We start from the raw sequence: 20,468 nt of genomic DNA, 5'->3' as shown, positions 1-20,468 counted from the left end.
GCTCTTCTTTTTCATACTGCATCAAGAATATGTTCAGCTTATAGTGTTGTGTTAAGTTCACCTGTGCTTAAAGATTGTACTAAACTATTTATAATATGCAAAGCTGGTTTTGATGGTGCAACAGGACAATCAGTTTATAAACAACTGTCAGATGTTTCTAGTGAACTTCATACAGATGAATCACTTTTCATAACTTGCTTGGTTCCTCTAGAACTATATTGTTTCAAAGATGACAAAAAACAGGTTGTTTGGAGAAATCCGAAACCATCGTCAACTAATTACTGTAGACCTCTAAGATTTAAATATAGAAAAGAATCAAATGAAATAATTCTTGCAGAATATGAGTCAATTATGGCTTCTATTAAAGAGATAACATTATCTGTTGTACCTGTTTTATTGGAGGACGGTACAACAAAGGAAGTTGAAATACAACATATTGTAAATTTAACAATGATAGATGGAAAAATTCAAACTATTATTTCCACAGCAACCAACTCATACCAATGCTGTTCAGTGTGTGGTGCATCTCCAATCGAAATGAACAATTTATCTTTAGTTGTTCAAAAAAAAAACTTTAGAAGGCAATATAAAACGTGGCGTTTCAACTTTGCATGCTTGGATAAGGTTTTTAGAATGTATGCTCCATATCTCTTATGAGATGCCGATTATGAAGTGGCAGGCTAGAAATCAAGACGAAAAAAATATTGTTAAACTGAGAAAGTTTGAAGTCTGTGCTGAATTTCGAACAAGGATAGGTCTTGTCATAGACCAACCGAGAATAGGTGGGGCAGGTACATCAAACGATGGCAACACAGCTAGGCGATTTTTTCAGCAATACGATGTCTCAGCTAGTATAATGAACATTGATGTAGATCTTAGGAAAAGGCTTCATATTATTCTGGCCACAATATCAAGTGGTTATGAAATTAACTGATCCAAATTTAAAACTTTCTGTTGGGAAACTGCTTCGCTCTATGTATTCCTGTACCCTTGGTATCCTATGACCCAAACACTTATAAGATTTTGATTCATGGCTATGAAGTCATCGAACTATTTACTCTTCCATTAGGTATGTTTGCTGAAGAGGCTCAAGAGGCTACCAATAAGGTTTTTAAGATTTTTCGTGAAAATTTTACAAGAAAATGCGATCGAAAAAAAAACAATTTAGACCTTTTTCATCGCCTTTTATGTGCATCTGATCCTTTAATTTGCACATTAAGAAAGAAGATACGTAACAAAAAAAAAGTCTACCATCAGGCGTACTTAAACTATTGCAAGAGCCAACGATAGAATACTTTGCGTAAAACATAAATTTAAATAATATCCTTGTTGTTAATTTTGTTGGGTAAAAACGGAATTTTTTATAAATGGAAAATAAATGAGTTTTTTAACAATTAGCGTAATTATGTAATAAAATTTGAAGTTTTTAAAAAACAAATGTTATTTTTCCACAAATTATGTTTTTCAATATAATAAACTGTTTCTAATAAAAAAAAAAAATTTTGGTTTTAGAGGTTTTGGCTAGAAAATGTCACTTTTGACCCACCGCGCATTGCAAGAGCTATCCTTGCGGCGGTTTTTTCGCCGCATAAATATTGCTTCGAGCGTGAATACTTGTAATAGTTAATTAAATAAAAAACTTCTTCAATAAATAAATTCTGTTAATAATTTTTCAATACAATGTATCGAGGGAGTTTAGACCTTCTGTAATTAGTGTAAATAGTTGTATTATATATACTACTGTGATCAAATAGTAAGGTGAATTTTTAATTTAAACTTCCCGCCTTATTCGAATTGTCCAATCTTTTTTATTTTTAAGTTGGTAGGAATGTCATTAACATTTGCGCCAAATTACATGTCAAACTCATTATTAATTTTTTTTTGTTTACGCTTGTTTCTGAAGTACCAAAAGTGCATTCGGCGATTTTCACGATGTCTAATTTTGTTGAGCAAAGAAGTGCTATTAAATTTTGTTTGCGGAATGATATTTCTGCTGCTGAAACGTATCGAATGTTGCAAAAGGCCTTCGGTGAAGAGACTATGTCTCAAAAAAATGTTTACAAGTGGTACAAAGACTTCAAAGAAGGCCGAGAACGTGTTGATGACTTGGAACGCTCCGGACGACCATCGACTTCGATTGATGATCGCCACATCAACAAAATCAAAGAATTGGTGCTTGCAAATTGTCGGTTAACCATTCGAGACCTTGTTGACATGGTTGGAATATCATTTGGGTCGGTGCAAGCGATTTTGAAGGATCATTTGGGCCTCAGAAGACTCAAATCACGTTTGGTGCCGAAATTTCTCAATTTCTTTGAAAAAGAGCGTCGCGTTAAAACGTGCGAAGCAATGCTTTCTGACTATCAAGACGTCTACAAACAAATTATTACTGGCGATGAGACTTGGGTCTACGCATACGACCCTGAAACAACCGACCAATCGAGTGAATACCGTGAAAAAGGCGAGCCGAGACCGAAGCAACCACGTCAAAGTCACTCAAAAATCAAGGTCATGTTGACTGTTTTCTTTGATTATTGTGGTGTCGTGCACTACGAATTCCTTCCAACTGGCCAAACAGTCAACAAGGAATATTATTTAAGCGTTATGCGACGTTTGCGTGAAGCTATTCGCAAAAAGAGACCGGAATTATGGGCCAAAAACTCTTGGATTTTGCACCACGATAATGCGCCTTTGCACACAGCACTGGTTCTTCGTGAGTTTTTCGCCAAAAACTCTACCCATGTTGCTCCACAACCACCGTATTCGCCCGACTTAGCACCGTGTGACTTCTGGCTGTTCCCAAAGCTCAAGAGACCACTGCGGGGAAATCGTTTTGAGTCCATTGAAGAGATTAAACGTGAATCGGCACGCGCATTGAAGGCTATCCCTACCGAGAACTTTTCGGCATGCTTCGAAGACTGGAAAAAACGTTGGCAAAAGTGCATTGGGGCCGGGGAGGATTATTTTGAGGGGGACGATACAGATTTGGAAGAATAAATAAAAATTTTTCATTTTATAAAAAAATTCACCTTACTTTTTGATCACAGTAGTAAACTATTTTTGTGTTGTGTCAGAAGGAACATTGTGGATGCGTCATATTATATTGTCTATAACGTTTACAATGTTTATTATACCCTCAGCACGGCTGTTTCAGGCGAGCTTTACGGCTTCTTGTTATTTTTAGAAAATATTCACGTAAAGGGTGTTACTAAAACCTTTATAACTTTTATAACATTAGAGATAATTTTGTTCTGTAAAAAGAATAAAAACACCAATAAAATGTTTTATCTGATGACATTTCACAAATATATTAAAAAACTTCTTTAATTTTAGAATAAACGCGTCAAATGACGAACTTTGCTAAATTTTAGTAATTTGATGTTACTTTTTATCAAAAAAAAATCAGAAAGAATATATTTTCGATATTTATTATTAAATCTACACATTGTTGGACTATTTTAAAAACAAAAAAATTTTACTTAAATGTTTAAAGTTAACTAAAACAGAATTATTTTAAGCCAGTAAAGAAAATTGAATTTTCGCAAAATTACGAAAATGTCGTTAAAGGGGGATAAACTGTTAAATGACTAGATTTTGAAAATTGATTCTATCAAATAAAACCAGATTTAAATTAAGGAATATTTAGCCTAAAAATTAAAAGCTTAAGCTTTTATAAAACTTTTTATTATTTGCACACAGTTCTAATAATATGTTGTGAGAATGTTAATAAATAAAGACTCGCCAACTTTAATTTTTTTTTGCGTGTTTAAATATACAAATAAAATTTGAAATTGTTTTTATTCTTATAAAAAACTATTCTATAATCAGTTGGTCCATTGATAAGTTCTTTAAGTAGTATTTCTTTGTACACCCAGTTGATACTAGAATCATATTTCATTTTAAACCAGAAGAACGGTTGCTGGACTCAATAACTTGTGACAATAACTTGTACTAATTCTTAAATTATATTTTTACACCAATTTATATGTTTGTAATTATACCAATAATATTTATTGACAAATAGATGAACAAGATATAATAGGATTAAACTTAAAACAATAAAAATTTGTTGCTAAACCAGCCAGATTTGATTACTATATTTTTTAACATAGATGGAAGGTACATGAAATAATTTTTTAATTTTCATTTTTATAAAGAATTGAATTTTTAATAATTTGGTGCATATTACTAAAAAAAATTTGATTTACATTGTAAAGTGATAAAATTAAAAATAGAAATGCATTAAAAACTAACTTTTCTTACAAAAATGAGCAATATGCACCAAAATTCAGATAGAATAGACATTTATTGATAAGTGTTCCAAATTTCAACTATCAAACATGTAGCTATGTCAGAATATCTTAGTTGGCCCAAGACAGGTTTCCGTAAAAATCGTAAAAAACAGAAAAGTGATCCCAAATCTTTAGCAATATTTTAACAATATCTTATTTTAGTCCGTTTAATGAAAATATTTATTTAACAAGGAAGGATAGTTCTTTTATATTTTTTTAATTTGAAGATGAAAGAATTTATAGAAAAAAAATACTATTATTTTAAAGTTAGTGAATTTTTATACTTTTTACGCGGAAATACTTTTCTTGTTTTAAAACACAAAAATTCTTGTGACGTCAAGCTCGCTTTTATATTTAGTGAAACAGCCGTGTCAGGTTTATAAAAATAAAGCAAGACAAACAAGTATAGACTTACAATTACACCCTCATTATTAAATATATTTAAATTTGATAACGTTATCAAGTATATCTAAACTCCCTCAAAAATAAATTCTTTTAAAGTTTGTCATAAATAATGTTTTTTTATTTTTTTTATAAAATCAATCATTATAACATAATAATTATTATAACAAAACAATCATTATAACAAAACAAAATAAAAAAGAATTAAAATATTAAAAGTGGCACCAATATAAAATAAGATTTAAAGTGTACAATTTTTAAGGTTGTATTTTTTTTTTTAATTTTGTATTTTTTTATTGTTTGTTATGAGAAATTTTCTAAACAAATATTCTTGCAGCTTCAAGATAAGAAAGAAAAGTTATTTTATTACATTTCTTTTATGATTTCTTTTCTTTATGTGTCATATTAACACCATTTTTTCTTTCTTTTGCTGAAGATTTTTGATGAAAAAGTTAGTTTAATAAAAATAAAATTTTCATTGTTTTTTCTTAACTTTTGTGAATATCAGTTAAGTATAAAAATATCAAAATATTTTGTAAATAACGCTAATATCAATTGTTATTGTCGTTCAAGGTTTTTTACGTAATCATCATTCAAACTTCATAAGTGGTTTTTATAAAGCTAATGGCTTCATTTATCTTACCACTGAAACAATATCTTCAGACTTGTTTAAATATTAAAAATAAGGAAAAGTAGCTTGACTGAAATGGTTTACGGTTTACATGAAATGGTTAGTACGTACATTACACGCTTAAAATGTTACATTATACGTCTTAATGTTGGCCAACTTCATATCATATGAACAAAAATATTTAATTTATTTTCATCAAATCGTTTTTTCAGATTTGCATAGGACTCTTGCAAATTTTCTACAAGTGCTATAATATTAAGTTTATTGACCCCACCAACTTTGTATTAATTTTTTCACTTTTTCCACTGACACCTCACAACAATCTAAGATCTAATAATTTTTCAAATATTCAGTTCCTTCATCAATACCAACTTCTGAGTTGAGTTTTGGTCTTCCTCTTTTATCTGTATTTGATCCAGATGTTAAACTACTCCTAGCTGTAAGGTATATAGCACATTAGAAAAACTTTTAGTTTCTGGTAAAAGCAGTTTCTTTGATGTTAAAAAGACCATGTGGTTTGCTCAAAATTATGCTGGTATTACCTTACTTTCTATTTTTATTAAATTAGTTTGACATCTTCCACAAATTCATTTGAAAAAATGGCTATCATTCAAGTTTATATTATCAATAAAATATTTTTTTTAATTCCTGTAAAAACTACACTTCCATTTTAATTTTACTTGAATTTTTTCCTTTTTCATAACGAATTAAACAAACTTTTACTTTGGCTGTGAGTTTCAATACAGCATTTCAAATGAGAAGAACTTAATAATGTAGAGACATTAAAACTAAGGATATTACAAATGCAACAGATAAAAAAGCTTTAGTAACAATAATGCAAACAAAAAAACAAAAAAAATCGTTGAAAGTAAATGTGGTTTCATGTTAAATAATTTCAATAACTTTAGCAATAAAGTATGAATTTAACGGTTATTTAAATTTGAGTGACACAAAAGGAAGTTTGTAAAAGTAAAATAGTAAAACTTTTATGAACACAGTTCAGCAAAATATTTTTTTATATGACATCAGTTAATTATTCAAACAAAGGAATAGGCTATTGGAGCAAACCTTTTGAATTTCATGGTAAACATATAATGCTTGTAATGATTAGATTATCAGCTAGTTATTACAAATATGCTTGCGGAAAAAAAACTGTAAATATCAAAGTTATCTGCTGCATCTTATAATAACTGTGTGAACCAATCACTTTTATATCTACCAGATAAAACAAAGATTATAAAAGTGCTAGCTCATGTAGCCATGGAACATCTTCTAAATGGAAACACTAACAGACTTATTATTTGTTTAGATAGTTATACAAAATCAAAGGAAAGTTTTTTAAAGCATAGGAGTGTAATGTAAAACTAGGCTTATAAAGACCAAAACTTCATGGAGGAGAATTCAAGGGGGATAAGAGTTCAAAACTAGTTGGTAACACCGGTATTTTAAAACATTAGATCAAGTCTTTTTCACTGGGTAATGGTGAATATGGTTTTCTGAAGCATTTAAATGTTTGAGAGAAGTAAAAGTTGTCTCGGAATGACTTTAAAGTAAGGCTATGAAACAAAAATCAAAGAATTTTAAGAAGCCTACCCTGAACTTGGATTAAGAGTATCACCTAAAGTATGTTCTTTAGTGAAGCATACAATTCTATTTACTTTAGCAAAACATAGAATTTTTTAAAATAGCATCAATTGATTATACAAACAAAAAACTAGGCTGTTGGAGCGAACAAGGCTCTTAATCTGTTTATCATAAATTTAGTCAGTTCTGGGAAAAGAGTCACAAGATATCCAGCTGTCACAAAAATTATTCTAAAAACCATCTTACAGCTGTTGTTATGTTGCATACAACTCTAGTCATACTTTTCTCTCAAGAAATCTTATTGAATTAGTTTATATATTTGTTAATTTTTTTAATTGTATTTATTTATTGAATTTTTATATTGTTAAAAGTTACTTTGCAAAAGTATAATATCAAACTTATTCAATATTAAAATTATATAAAAATGTTTAGTATGTGTTTTCAATTTTGGTATTTAAGTTTTTATCAGGTTTACTCAAACTCAAAAGTTTAAATGATGACTTTATAAAAAAAAACGATGAGTGAGTGATACAAGAATTATCCTAGTTTGATCCTAAGCTTCATTTGCTAGCGTAACACCCCTTATATATATATATATATATATATATATATATATATATATATATATATATATATATATATATATATATATATATATAAATATATATATATATATATAACAATATATATATATATATATAACAAAATATATATATATATATATAACAAAAAAAAAAAAAAAAAAAATATATATATATATATATATATATATATATATATATATATATTTTTTTTTTTTTTTTTTGTTATTTCACCTCCCCAAGGCCCAGAAGGCCACTCCAGATGAGGAGGCTACTGAATTGTGGTTATAACCCTCTCTCAACTCTATCACTCCGAAACACGACCCTTGACGAACAAGGCCGCTGCGCGGAGAAACCAGTTGAGCGCGGTACTACCAGGGACGTGGTGGGGATCGAACTCGCAACCTCTCGCTTATTAAGCGAGCGCACTACCACTACACCACTACCGCATATATATATATATATATATATATATATATATATATATATATATATATATATATATATATATATATATATATATATATATATATATATATATATATATATATATATATATATATATATATATATATATATATATATATATACATATATATATCTATATATATATATATATATATGTATACATATATATATATATATATATATATATATATATATATATATATATATATATATATATATATATATATATATATATATATATATATATATATATATATATATATATATATATATATATATATTCAATTTTATATTGACAAAAGTTAAAATTCATTGCCAGATTTTTAAATTTCATCAGAAAATATTTTTTTGTTTAAGGCTATATGTTGGAGTTTTCTTATGAACAATTGAATAATTGATAAAATTTTAAATCCTATGAATAATTTCTATTTAATTTAAGATATAAAAGTTAATTTTATTTCATTACAAATGGGGCAAGAATTTAAATTTTTAGGTTAAGCTGTGTGTGTGTGTGTGTGTGTGTGTGTGTGTGTGTGTGTGTATGTGTGAGTGTGTGTGTGTGTGTGTGTGTGTGTGTGTGTGTGTGTGTGTGTGTGTGTGTGTGTGTGTGTGTGTGTCTGTGTGTGTGTGTGTGAGTGTGTGTTTTTCACATTTTTTATAACATTTGTTCATAAGATATAAATAAGCTTTTTTAAAGTTTTTTTATATTTGACTATTTTAAATAAAAATTTTTTGTAAATTCGTTTACTTTTACTTACTTTTAATTGCTTTATTTTCAACTTGATTTTCTACTTAAAAAATGATTTTTTTTTTTATTCTCTACTTTTTATTTTATATAACTTGCTAATGTTTATTATCTATAGATACCTGCTAATATTTATCCTCTTCATGTTTCTTATGATAATGGATGTTTAAGTATAGAATGTAAGTTATTATTTTCAACTATTCTCTTATTATGATTAGTATTTCATTAGTTGTTTTGTTATTTTTTTAATTACTTTTCAAAGGTGTAATGTATTTATACCATGGCCGACTATAATGACAAGCTGTGTAAACATACAGCTTTTAAAAAATCTGAAATTTTTAAAAAAAGTCTTTTTTCATGGAAGCATTTGCTTTTCTTTTTTTGTTTTTAATAAATAATGAGTTATTAATATAACTATAGTTATAAAATAAGGTTGTTGTAATTATAATTATAAAATATTGGGTTATATATATAATATATAATTATAGTATACAATTTATAATTATAAATTAAAAGTTCATAATTAACTTTAAAATGTCGTTAATAAAATCACTAAAATTTTATTTTAAATCCAAGTCACATTTCATTAGATATAAAATGTATCTTTAAGTGGATTATCTTCTATTGCCATCAATGTAAACCTAGGACATTTTAGTTTTTTTAGGCAAATTGCTTTCATTAACCAGAAGATTATGAAACACATTAAACAAAATATTATCTTGTATTACATACTTACATTTGTCACAAAAACGGTTTGATAAAACTTTCATATCATTAGCAGTGATACTAGTATTCAATTAAAGTTTAGTTTTTATATTGTCAACTTTTTTATAACATTTGCTAAGCATTTATAAAATAGGTACCACCTGATCCTTCAAAAGCCAAAGTCTTCCAAATGCTTTTCCATTAGGGTCACTAGTAAAATGTGGCAGACTTACTTATGACTTGTAGTTAGTAAATGTTTTACAAGTTCAACCATTTCATGGCATGGATGAAAATAAGCCTAAGAAGTATCTTATATTAAATTTTTTTATTTTATGACTTTCAGGAGGCATTTTTTCAATCATATCAGCCAAATTTATAGGAAAGTTTAAACGTTTAACATTGTTTGATGAAAAAACAGCACAATTTTTATCCTTAGTAAAAGTATCTTCATAAACTCCTTTAACATTATGAATTTTAAAAATTCATCTATCTATAAAAACTGTGTTGTCAACATTTTTTACAGATGGCTTAGTTTTTAAAGCAGTTACAGTCTCATCACAAAATATACAAAACAATTGACACATTTTGACGTTTAATTGGTTTAGGATAAATTGCAGTTTCAATAAGTTGAGACAATTTTACAATAGTAACTCTCCATGAAGTTAAATGGCATTTAATAGCACAAGTATTGCGTAACTAAACATTGCCATTGTGTGTATGTTTAATTGTCAGTTTAATTTTTTAGAAATATAGCTTTTATCTAATTATTATGGTCCAATTGTTGTTTTACTATATATCAAGCGTAAAGTAAGTATCATTTATAAAAAATAAGTTTTGTTAGGAATCAAACATCTGTCTTTATGTATATAATTATTTTAAAGTAAATACAATCTTTGTATACAATAGAAGTGTAGGCTTTTGCATTTAAAAATATTTAAAGTATTGCAACCAATATCAAATGCAAGTAAAAAAAACTCTTTAAAGCATTATAAATTTAAAAAACCATTTATATATAGACAATATACAGATAAATGAATGCACTTCATTAAAAAAAATAAAGCAAAGTCCTTCTGTATTTTTATCATTGCATATTTTGCCAAATATCTATAATATTTGTTCATTAATATTAAGAAAAGATTTCGTTGCCTAAAAAAGCAGCATCTTTTTAGGATAAAATTCACATCCAATAAACAAAGAATAATGTTAAAGAGCAAGGAAAGGTTGACAGAACACTTAAAGGTTTTAAGTCTATTGTCAAGGTTTTAATTTCAATGGTTTGAAATTCTCTCAGTGTGAGAGAATTTCAAACCATTTAAGTGCAGGGAAAAATATATATGAAATGTAGTTAAACAACTATATAAAAAAAAACAATATAAAAACTCTTCAGAGCATGAAGAGACAGATACAGTAGAAGGATGCAACATTGTCGAAGTCAAGTCATGTGAGAATGAGTTTTGGTTGATGTAACTAGAGATTGCTCTTTTGAGCAGCAACCATTATAGTATTTAAAGAAATATTAAAGAGTTGCAACCTTAATGCATATTATATGCAAAGTTATTGTATAAGGAATTTTTATACATAAAGTCATTGTGTAAGGGACTTTATATGTGAGGTGTTTGTGTAAGGAAATTTATGTGGAGTCTTTGTGTAAGGGAATTTCTTTTGGGATCAGAAAGTAGTAGCTATCAACACTGAGATCAGAAAATAAGTTTAATGAAAATAAATTTATCGTATATAGTGCAAGTAAGTCTTGGAAATTTTGAAAAAGATAAATTAACAAAGATATTTATAGCATAAATTGAAACAATTTGGAAGTTTAATAAATTAAAACAACTTGTGTTTATTTTTTTGTGCCACTAAATTTGGAAAAACCTAAATACCAGGTAGCACCAGAAACATTAAACCAACACTGGAAATAATTATTTTAAGGTTGCTGATCAATACTGGTCGGCTGAAATAAATTTAAAAAAAAATCTTTTAGTAAGATTAATCTTTTAGTAAAACATTTATTTTTATATTTTGCTTTTAGTTCGCAATAAACCTTTTCACTTCTCTTTATAGCCTTTTTAGCATATTGTTTTGAATCACCCAAATCAAAATTTTTTGTACAAACGATTTCCACCTATTTGATGTTTTTAATTATAACTTTCTTTCATTAAGTTTTACTTTTATCTCTGATCAGTATCCGGAGAATACAGCGGCTCTACCGAAACTGATTTCTTATTAAATGAAAAATTGTCAAATAATTATTTTCCTGCCACCTGTCATATTTTTCTGCCACCAATTTATTATTATGATCATTTTATACTTTCTATTTATTTTTATTACTTAAAACACTTTGTTTTGGCATTTAATGATCTCAAACTTTTGAGATCTTAATAATATTTCAAGCAAAATTAAATTGTTTAAACTGCTTAAATTGTTTTTATGTTCTCCGGTTTTACCAACTGATCGAAAGTCTGCGTTATTGTTTATTTAGACTTTAAAGAATAATATTTCTAGTTATAATTTCAAATTCATTTAATTCAAAAAAATTTAATTCATTTATAAAAAATTCATTTAACATTTAATAAACTTTTAAAGGAAAGAGATAAAAAATCTGTTATGATCTCAAACTGTGTTTATTCCAGTAATTAAAACATTCAGTATTTTTAATCATTCAGTATTTTTGCCTATGAGTTATTGCTTGCTAAGAGGACCAAGGTCCAACATGGACCACCTCAGATGAATCTTGGTGGGTTGGTTTATATCAATGAGGAAAGCAGTACCTGAATTTTCAGCATAAAGCTGAAATTTCCAGCTTTCGTGGTTTATGAGATATGGCCATTTGAAATTTCTGTTTTTTCCAAAAATATAAACTTCAGTTGGAAAAACATGTTTTGTTCAAAAGCTCTATATTTTAAAAACAAAATTTCAAAAAACCTTCTAGTTTTTTTTATATTATGCAACTCTAGACTATAATAAAATTTGACATTGAGTTTTTGAATATTTTGTTTTATACATAATGGCTACTTTAAAATTTGTTAGCAAAGATAAAAGTTGATTTTTGATAGGTCAATAAACAAAACCTCCAATTTAAAAAGTGAAAAGACATATTTTTGTTAGTTTCTATAAAATATAGGCTTCCAAATTTCCATATTTGTAAATAACAAAAAGATGCTTTGTTGCTAGACTGTTGTTCCTATGGAAACCTTGTACTGCATCTTGATATTCAACAAAACCTAGTAATAAAATATGATTACTTGGTAATTTTATTTCCAGATGCTGCAAATAAGTGGCTTGATTTTTGGCTATATAGTGATAGTCTCTAAATTGGTCTATTTGTTGACAAGTTTTTTTAAAAAAATTATCCACTGGAAGAGTTACTGGAACTATATCATGTTTTTTGTTGGCTTTTAGCAACTGATTAAAGGATTAACAGATTAAACTGATTTTTCCATGCTGTGTTTATCTAACAAAGTAGTAATTTTTAGTAACAAATAAGTAACTTCCAATGATGCTCTTTTTCTTTTAGACAAGATACAAAAACAGATTGCAAACATAAATGGACATGCCAACCTACAAACCTGCTTTCCTGATTGATATATTTTGCAATCTTTTAAGTTGTCTGTCAATTGTTATCGTGCTCTATAAACTTCATCTTTTTTTTTCCAGTAACTTTTAACTCTAATAGTCGTTGCTTGCAGCCTTGTTGGAAGCAAAGATGTTGAAAAAAAAAAAAAAGTTATAATTATTATTAAAATACTTTAAAATACATATACATTAAAATATACTAACAATACTATAGTCTTATTAGTATATGTTTTGTTTTGTTTTCAAAAAAATTCTGAAGGGGGAGGGATAAGTTACCTTATTTTTTTTCTACCTTTTTTTTGTCCAGGGCGTAGCACTTAACTAGCCTAAACAACAAATATGTTGAAAGGAGGTGCAAAATTAAATAGTTTTTAACACCAAGCAAATTCAAAGTAACTGCTGTCCAGTTTACCTAAAAATTTAAGTATAGTATATTGTTGTTTGCAAAGAAACACTACATAAATCATTTTTATTTTTTTATTTTTTTAGTATAGGTTGGTTTGGTGCTTAACCATCCATATCGCCTTAACTAGTCATTAATTAAATATTGATATTTAATTCAAAAAAATGATTTGAAAACATTTGAATCATATTTGTTTACAAAATATGAATTTTTAAAATTCAAAAATAATTTAAAAAAATTTGTTTTTAAATATTAAATAGAATTTTAAAAATATTTTTTTTTAAACTTTGATGAATGCAAAAAGCAGAATTTTCTGATATTTTTAATACTCCTCTTGAAAACTACAAGGGACATAATTGAATTTATTTTAATGACAAATTTTTTTCATTGGATCTGAGGTATATTAAACTTTTTTTGGGGGGGGGGTAGGGAAGAGGCTAAGGGAATTTCATTTTAATTCAATAAAATAAAAAAAAATCTATAATCTATAATAATATTTTAAAAAGAATTAGATAGATAACTCATTAATTGAGATATGAAGTCCTGATAATGCTATTTATAAGTTCCTCTAGCAAAAAGTCTTGACTAAAATTAAAAGTACGTTCTGCACTGTGATGTAGAAGATCAAGAAGATCATTGACAAATTGTTAACACATCGTTTATAATCTGGAAATAAGTCCCAGTCCCAACTGGTTTTCAGCCCTTTTATCTCTTGTTATATTTTTAACAAATCAAAGAAAAACTAATTATGGAATAGAAAAAGCTAATTATGTAAATAGTTTACAGATAAACATTAATCAGCTAGGCACATAGCCACAAATCTTTCATTTAAATACCAACTGTGTTTTTTGTGTTTTTAAAGTGTCTTTGACTTATATTTCATGAATCAGCTTTTCTTATTGCAAACTATTAATTTGTGGCTGAAGAAGATATTATGTTAATAAGAAACTCCCTGTGACATTAATCTAGCATGGTATGTGAAGCCATTTTAAATCTAGCATGGTATGTGAAGCCTTTAGAAATATTAACTTAATCTTATCTTAACTTGTTCTTAATTGTTTTTGCCTTAAAATACTTTCCTTAGAAATTGAATTACCGACAATGCTTTACCAACTGTTATTTATAACATAAATTTTGCACTCAGTGCAGCCAAACCTATTCCAAATCATAATTCAGTTGGAGCTAAATTGTCCCAATATTTTTTTAAAAATAAAATTAAGAACTATAGACTTTTTAAATTTTTTAAAAGGCTGAAGATAATGTCTATTTTATTGTCTCCATTATAGTAAGTGTCTAAACATTTTATTGTCTCCTCAGATTTTTCACTAACTAACATTTGTTTGTTTCCTAATGGATCGTTTTTAAAAGAGGAGGATACATTCTCCTCTTTAAAAAACAACATTTTTGCCTAATTAGTTTTGTGTTTGTTCAAATTTTTTTTTATTCCTTTTTAAATCAACAATCTTGTTTCTAAATGGCAAATTAAAAGTAAAAGAATTCATTAAAGATTTTGTAACTAAAAAGATTTATACATTGATATTTTCTTAATAGAAATTTATTACTATATTATTTTTATATTATATTAAATTTATTATTATATTAAAAAGTCAATTTAAATTTGGACTGAATTGTAAATTTACAAACATTTTACTATAATATAGTAAACATCTGATATGTTAGTCAGTATTTTCTTAACCTGATAAAGGACGCATGGTAAATTTTTTTTCCATGAGACAACCTCCAATTTTAATACATTAAGCGATAAAAAAAATTAACAGCTAAATTTATTGTAGAAATGTTTGGAACACATAGGATAATCTTTGTTATAAAGTTTTCTTAATAAGCAATTGTGTTATGGGTTATATGTTATGTGTTATATATTTATTTTCAAACTTTTTCCAACATTAAAAATTTCACAGTGAGATATTTTTTTGCAATACAAGTAAAAGTTCATCTATTGCCACTATGCCGTTTCCAAAAAAGTTCATATATGTATATATTTATATGCATATACATAAATACTTACATAATCATTGTTTATTTTGATTGAAAGGCAATATATGGCTTTGAGATTGTAAAAAAACACCCCAACAACACTTGAGGTAATTAATGGCAGAATTTCAATATAATTTTAATTTCTAATAATTTTTTAATTTTTCTTGTTAAACAATCCTTTTTTTTTAAAGATTTTATTTAGATAAAATAGTTTTTTTTTAATTCTGTTAATTATTTATATATTCTGTTTATATTTTTTAGTCTATTAGAACTATTAGTAATCTTATTGGGTATTCACGACTTTTTATGGTGATGTATGGCTAACAACAAACAGATCAGAATAAGATATGGATCATGCTGACTTAGCATATTCAAATGTTGCTCTTCCGTGTCATACTGATGGAACATATTTTTTAGATTCACCTGGGTTATTTATTTATTTGTTTTATTATTTATATATTTATTATTCATTATTTTTGATCTGTTATCACAACAGATCAAAAATAATGAATAGTCTCGCGTTATTATAACAAGTATTTCATTGTTGTCATCATATATATGTCATCATATATAAAAATGTCATCACATATAAAAATTCATCATTCATCATAAAAATCACATGTCATCATATATAAAAATTTCATTGTTCTAATATTGAGTTATTTTTTAATAATAAATTATATGACAGTAGATTTTTAAAAAATCGACTACTTGTTTTTCAAAACATTAATTTTTCAAAAAATTTATTTTAAAAACATTACTTGTTGAAAACAAATAAAGTGCCAAAGGTTAATTAGAGACAAATAATTTTTTTATGCTGTCCAAAAAAAATGCTACAAGTTTTTAAGATTCAAAGAATCGAGGAAAAACCGTAAAAACATTTAAAATAGCTGGTTGCATCCGGTCAAAATTTTTGATGTTTATGCAGCTTAACCAGGTTTAACCAGGTTATGATTGGTTAAAACTATGCATAGATTAAAGTAACTAAACTAATACATAGAAAGCCTTTGTTAAGATCAATGATATAAGATATCAAAGTTTATGACACCTGCCCAGACAACTTAACTAAGTTTTTTTAAAAAAAAACTTCCAGCAAAATGGCAGCAAGTAACTATTTAAGTTTGAACTTAAGAAGGAGTTTGTAAGAAAGAGTTAGTTAGAAAACTGTAAATTGTATGGAGTCAGAAAAACACGATGAGAGTGATTTCTAAAAATAAATTTTTTAATGAATTAAGAGCATGAAGGGAAAGATTGAGTTTTGGTTGATGGAACAAGAGATGATAGATTATTCAAGCAGAGAAGTAGTATTTGTGAAAAAGTTGATGACGTGCAACCTTACAATGATAGGAGAGAGCCTAAAGCTTAGAACAGAAATACATTTTGATGTTTTCTCCATCTTTTCTAAATTAGAAAAGGGCATTATTAGGTGTTTTAGCTTAAATATGACAGCAGTCTTCCATACAAGGACAAATAAGAATTTAATTTTTAAAAGCAAGAACTTATAGATTGTGACAATCTTATCTAGTTGATAAAAAAATGATGGTATTCTTTTGTATATCAAAAATGTTTTTAATACTAGATTGATTTCTATTGTTTTTAATACTAGATTGATTACCAATTTTATACCACAATTTTTATACTATATTGTTTAAGTAATTACTGTTGTTTCAATAAAAATTTAGGTTTTTTCAATATTTATTATTATTGTTATTATTATTATAAAACAATTAGGTTCTCAAAAGATTCATTAACCACAAATGGTTACTGATTCTGATTTGAGACAAGGTCTTCTCAAACAGGCTGCTCATTTCTCGTAATGCGCGACAGCTCATTTTCCATAAAATTAGCAAAGGTCGACTTTTTTACGGTTAAATTATTTTTTATTCTTGCTTTTGTAAACAAACTTCAGAAACAAAGAGCTTTATGAGAACAAAACATTTTTGATTAAATTTATTTAATTTTCGGATTAAATTTCGGAAGCAAAAAATTATTGGAATTTTTTTTTTACGTCAATAAGTTAGTTACAATAAAAATTTAAGTTATTTAATTAAAGTATTAGAGTTTAGCTAAAAATGACTAAATCTTATTTTTAAAACTATATGTTTATTTTAGCCGTTTAACACTTGTAACAAATAATATATTTTTTGATAAAAACAAACAAATATATTACTTTATTAAAATTATTTTGACTTTTTTGACTCAAAGTATTTTATTTTGAAGTTGAAAGTTTTGCCTGTTTTATTAAACATTCCTTCCCAAAATCTTTAGAGTGTTTTTTACAATAATTGTTTAAAAAAATGTTTGCCAAAATGCAACATGCTTTTTTAAAACTTCAAAGAAGCAATTGAAATTTACTATTATAGTTGATAAAAATGTCAATTAATCCTCTCTTGCACAGTAATGGTGAAACTTTATTCACAAGTGTCACTTCAAATATAAAAAAACAATAAATAACAAAGTAGACTAAATTGCATGTAATTCAGGAAGTTTGTAAGCAATAAAACCTGCAATGTATAAAAGCCCTTATTTGCATTTATTTGGCAACTGATCCTCACAATTTTCACATATCGACATATCAAACTCCACATCAAGTTCACAGTTATCACAGTGGTGGTGATCAGGAGGAAATATTTAAAATCTGCTTGCTCGTCTAGCAACATTCTAGTTTTGTCGATTCTAAATTTTTGAATAACATTTTGCACAGTAACCCTAACCCTAACCCTGACAGATATGTGCCACCTAACCCTTGCCGATATTTCCCAATCTGTTTTTCTAGTGCATCTGATTGCATATGTCCTAACAATAAATACACCGCAATTCAACAAATACTTGGCACAGCTTGCTAATCTTTTAAAAGTTTTTTGCAAAGCACTCTGGGTATCCATTGTTAACTTTTTCTCTCTTGATTTTGAATTTTTGCATTTCAACTTTTCAGCAAAATAAGTAGTATTGTTCTCTAAGAAATCTATTTACCAATCATTGACTGAAGTAATAGGCTTTCTTCGAATATCATTTAATCTAATATCTAGACCTTTTGCTTTACTGTTGACAATAAGCCACCACTTGACAGTTGTTTCAATAAAAAGTGCAGTATCTTCAGCATCAGGAAAATTTACATATAATGCTGCAACTGTTTTATCACAAAAACCTTTGAGAGCTAATCCAACATTTTGTTGTTCATTTGATTTTGGTGACACAGTTTTTTGTGTTAATGGCAACTTAACTATTCGATTATCTGCAGCATGAAGTTGAATTATAAATTTCTATTCTGCAAGTTGCGCAGTATCGTTATCATTTAGCAGTTTATATTTTAAAGATTGTGTTTTTTCAGTGATACAATAATTTCGAGTACATTTTAAAATATGCACTGTGCATATTTTTTGCATTAAAATATTGAAATGTTTTTTGATTTACTCGACAGTTATCCATTATTAACTCAAGAGGCTTTCCACCTGCAATTATAATTTAATTCTTCACTAAATCCATCACGCTTGTTCGAAAATTTGTTGTAACTTTACAAACTGGAAAATCTTTTATAACAAGTTGTTGGCCACCAAAAAGACAAAGGAGCATTAGTGCTAAAGCTGTTTTTGCTTATTCTTGGACATTTTTTGTTTCACTGTACACAATCCCTATAATCAAACAAAATTAATAACTTCTTAAAAAATAATTTTTTTATGATTTATTTTAACTAATTGTGAGTACTACAATTATTTAAGCTTTTCAAACAATAGTTTAAAAAAAATGCTTAAAAAAAAATCTTGGCTTTCCAGTTGGAAGTTAAAAATAACTTACCACCAGAATACTGTAGCCTAGGTTTTATGTACACCTCATCAGTCAAGATAAAGCAGTATTTTTGAAATTTCTGAAGGTCTTTAAATATCATCTTTAAATATTCATTATCTTCAAATTTATTTAATTTGTTTGTCATTCGTTGTAACTCTTGTACACATGGCAAAACAAGCTTCTCTATGAGGTCAAAATATACTGAACGAGATTTTGAATAAAGATGCAATACATCAGAAATGTCTTCTAAAGAAAATGGTGTATTGTTTGTTTTATTTAATAAAGTTACTTGATGCCTAACATAACTTGCTCACTTAGGATCTGTTTCATTATTAATAACATAACAGCATTCTCCAGTTGAGAATAGTATTTAATAACTCCTTTGTTTAAAAAGGTTAAAATTGTAAAAGTTGGCCAGTAAAATAAATAATTCCAGAATCTTCTAAAGTTATGTATATTGAAAACTTAGGTACTAGCCCACAATGTTCATATGTTATTAAAGATATATTTTTTTCTTTTACAACAACATAAAATTTTTCTTTACAGTTATTTATCATTGACTTCAAATTTTTTACAATGGAATTAAATAGCGTTCATTTTTTTGAAGTTTTCAAACTCACAAGGTAAACTATTGCTCTCAGAGCACATTAACCCAATGACATCTCACTTTCTAGACACTATTGGAATACAAGACACTGGTATACCTTTAAAGACTGTTGGAAGGTGCACTGGAACAAAACTACCACCTTTGACTTTTTTTAATTCTGCATCTTTAGGCCAGTGCTGAGCAAAAATTTGCTCATAATCTGTTAGCACTAAGTTTGCATTTAGAAGTTTTTTATTACATAACTTGCGATCCTCTGATTTATTGGGAAATCTATACATTGTGACAGTATGAGCTGTCGCGGCCTATTTAAGAAGTCCTTGATCTGAGAGCATGAAACAACAATTGGTTCGCAAATCGCTTTGTTCTTACTTTTGCAGTTAAAATTTTTATTATTATAGCCTACCAATGTTTCATTGCCATGAACATACAGGAACAATATTTGTAGATGGTAAAGGTGCTGCTCAAAAGTTGAAGCTTACTAATCGTGATGCTGTGGAGTATTTAGCCAAGACATGAATTCCGCCCACATATTATGTATCTTCATTATTTTAATCTTTGGTTTTACTTTTTATAATTAACATTTGTTAAATTTATTATTTAAATTCAGTTATTCGTTTAGGAAAAAGATCGTTGTTCAAAAGCTTTAGGGCCTATTATAAAGATAAACCCATGCACAAAAAAAGTTTATTAAGTTAG

The 20,468-nt window shown here is 27.2% G+C and overlaps 1 long non-coding RNA gene across 1 annotated transcript; it reads left to right on the top strand.

The window, feature by feature from the left end:
* Window positions 1-8,819: 8,819 nt before the first annotated feature.
* LOC136084108 (uncharacterized) lies at window positions 8,820-20,468 on the top strand. The gene is made up of 4 exons (XR_010640343.1): window positions 8,820-8,882; window positions 15,641-15,806; window positions 20,171-20,306; window positions 20,392-20,468. It is a non-coding gene; the product is annotated as an uncharacterized LOC136084108 (long non-coding RNA).

This window comes from Hydra vulgaris, chromosome 08, assembly GCF_038396675.1.
Source record: "Hydra vulgaris chromosome 08, alternate assembly HydraT2T_AEP".
NCBI lineage: Eukaryota > Metazoa > Cnidaria > Hydrozoa > Anthoathecata > Hydridae > Hydra > Hydra vulgaris.
The sequence above is the reverse complement of the archived record's forward strand: the minus strand, read 5'-3'. Positions and strand labels throughout refer to the sequence as shown.